Here is a 3,271-nt window from a genome sequence, read left to right on the forward strand (position 1 = left end):
TAAAGCCTACCGAGTAACAACACACGTAACAGGGGGTGTCGCCATAGGAGGTTACAAAATGAGACAAGGTGGTACTAAGGAGGGACTACTAAGCGTTATGACAAAGGAACAGCCACAGTTTACAGTGGACAATGACACAAGCCAATGAAAAATGTGGGCAGAGAGTGGGTGGAGCTTCAAGTCCCTATGTTAATACAGTATGCCTGGCAGAGCAGGCATGCGCTGCCCAGGCTGACCTAAAAATGTCACTGTGTTCAGGCAAAATATAGAAATGTAACTTATTTAAAGGCCCTAGATGCCCAAAATGACCTTGTGAGCTGAAGGTGCCCTGCAGGTGATGACTGTTCATCGTGGATGTAGTGTCTGGGAGGTCAGCAGGCCCTTCCGGGCAAATTAGCTATTCATTTTTTAATTAAAATACCATAAGGTCGGTCATGGACAGAACAAATTTACTTTTTCATTTCATTTGAGGAACTTCAGTCCTGGTCCGACTTGAACAATTGCAGCAGCACTGCTGAGCTTAAGTGGCAAACTCTGAACAGAATATTTCTATCGCCATCCCCTATTAAACAAGAAATTGGTATTTTTTGTAATTAAAAAAGGTGGGAGAGGCCCCAGTGAGATTTGAACTCACGACCCCTGGTTTACAAGACCAGTGCTCTAACCCCTGAGCTATGGAGCCACATGCTCTTTACACTTCAGCAGTAGCTCATACAATAGATGAAGCTCACACACCTCTGGCAGGAATACTATTATTGCTCATTGGGCGGAGAGTCAATAGGAGAGAGGATTGTGCGAGTCCGGGTGAGTCAGAGAAAGAAAACAGGATGTACAGGATGTTGAACTGCTGTGTCTAGAGACAGCCCCATCTCACTGCACAGTGTGAGTCACTCACAAGAAACACCCTGATCTGTGCTGTGCACACTGTAAGCCGTGCCCCAGCTGCGGCTCTTTAATATGCACATTTAGGGGCATTAAAGGTGCAGGCAGAAGAAAGTGCAAGGCACAGCTGGGTATGAAACAGAGATTTTCTTAAATAATTCTTTTTATTAAACAACATGAATCAGCGTGGCAATTTACAGGCAAGAGGAATTCATTCAATAATACAGTGGTAATCACATTAGCAAGAGGAACAGAGCAATGGGGTAGTTTGGGTTACAGCATTTACGGTGAGGGCAAGTCATCAGCAAGGGAATCACGTGGAGGGCTACAGATATCTCCCCGGTAGGCGTTCCATGCACCCCAGAATAGAGACCACTTTTTGGGGCAGCCCCTCACCAAATATACTGTATTTTCTTGGAACATACACCAGTCCATGTTTTTCATCCAGCCTGCTATGGTGGGTGGGCTTGCGGCTTCCCACAGCTGAGCGATGTTTCTTTTTGCTACCACGAGGCCTAGTGTGACCCAGATCTTAAGCTTACTGCTCAAGTCTGTGGGTTCCCCATACATTCAAAAGACATCTCTTCGCTTCAGGGCGGATGACAAGTTCCAACACTTCACTAAGAACATCATGTATTTGGCGCCAGTACACCTGAATGCGATCACATTCCCACAATATATGCATAAATGGGCCCTCATGGCCACACTGTCATCTTCCATCCCCCCCTGCGGCCCTCCCCATGCAGACCAGGCAAGGTCCAGTGATGTACACCCTGTGCAGTATTTTGAGCTGGACGAGCCTCAGTCTGGCCGAGATTGCAGCTTCCCTTGGGGAGGCAAGTGTCTCCTGCCACTCCTCGTCGTCCAATTTGAGACCATCCCTTTCCCACTTTGCCCTGGTGCTCTGGAGGGGGTCTGCAGTGTTATTTATCAGTTTACGTATAGGTCAGGGAGATTGCTTTCTCTGGTAGGTATCCATCAAGCAGTCTGTCCTGAAGGGGCGAGGATTCCGGGGAAGGTAGGAACCTTTAGTTAGGTGAGTAGTGCTTGGCGGACTTGGAGGTAACAAAAGAGAGAGGCCCAAAATGACCTTGTGAGCTGAAGGTGCCCTGCAGGTGACGGCTGTTCCTCATGGATGTAGCGATGGGGACGTCAGCCGGCCCTACCTGGAAAACTAGCCATTCATTTTTTATTAAAATACCATATCATAAGGTTGGCCATGGACATAACAAATTTACCTTTTCATTCTATTTGAGGAACTTCAGTCCTGGTCCGATGTGAACAATTGCAGCAGCACTGCTGAGCTTGAGTGCAAACTCTGAACGGAATATTTCTATCGCCATCCCATATTAAGCAAGAAATTGGTATTTTTTTGTAATTAAAAAAGGTGGCAGAGGCCCCAGTGAGATTTGAACTCACGACCCCTGGTTTACAAGACCAGTGCTCTAACCCCTGAGCTATGGAGCCACACTATACATGTGCTGCTGCAGTAGCTCATACACAATGGACGAAGATGACACACCTTCGGCACAAATACTATCATTGTTGTTCATTGGGCAGAGAATCAATACGAGAGAGGATTGTGGAGTCCGGGTGAGTCAGAGGAAGAAAACAGGATCTACAGGATGTTGAACTGCTGTGTCTAGAGACTGCCCCCTCTCACTGCACAGTGTGAGTCACTCACAAGAAACACACTGCTCGGTGCTGTGCACACTGGGAGCCGTGCCCCAGCTGCTGTTCTTTAAAATGCACATTTTGGAGCATGACTGGTGCAGGCAGAAGAAAGTGCAAGGCTCAGCTGGGTATAAAACAGAGTTATACAGCAATCAATAATGAAACGACACAGCGTTAATAATCATGGTGCAAAATTGCTATTTATACATCTTTATCTATAGGGAACCACACCCACTGTGGCTTTCACAAGACACCCCGGTACTTGACGGTAGGTTCTTAATGTCCACTGCTGGGAAGAGAACCGCTCGATGGGAAAATCAGGTACCGCAAGGCAGTGCTTTAAATGGGCCAGTACTGTCTGGTACTGAGTACCAGCACTTTTTTATTTTGAGAGGGAGAGTACCTGCACTTCTCAAGACAAATGTAATACTTTTAATTGGAGAGTACCGGCACTTCTCAGAAACTAGCTGGTACTCTGGGGCAGAGTACCTGCACTTCTATTTTTCCATTTCAAGCACTGCCGCAAGGTGATGAAAGACAACGTTTACAAGAACGTGATGCAGCCTGTGTGTACATGTGGGACCAGAGGCAGCATTTGCTAAGAATGTGCATTGGGCGTAATCAAGGGGGAGATTTACAAAAGCAAGACGTAGTGCAGCCCCCCGCCAGGCTGTGCCGCGTTGTGCGACAGGGAGGGAGCAGGAGAGCTCCATAT

General features: G+C 47.2%; 2 non-coding genes across 2 annotated transcripts; both read right to left on the reverse strand.

Moving 5' to 3' along the window:
* Window positions 1–609: 609 nt before the first annotated feature.
* Window positions 610–682, reverse strand: TRNAT-UGU (transfer RNA threonine (anticodon UGU)). Its single transcript has one exon. It is a non-coding gene; the product is annotated as a tRNA-Thr (tRNA).
* Window positions 683–2,276: 1,594 nt separating this feature from the next.
* Window positions 2,277–2,349, reverse strand: TRNAT-UGU (transfer RNA threonine (anticodon UGU)). Its single transcript has one exon. It is a non-coding gene; the product is annotated as a tRNA-Thr (tRNA).
* Window positions 2,350–3,271: the final 922 nt, after the last annotated feature.

Source organism: Triturus cristatus, chromosome 4_1 (genome assembly GCF_964204655.1).
Source record: "Triturus cristatus chromosome 4_1, aTriCri1.1, whole genome shotgun sequence".
Classification (NCBI taxonomy): Eukaryota; Metazoa; Chordata; class Amphibia; order Caudata; family Salamandridae; genus Triturus; species Triturus cristatus.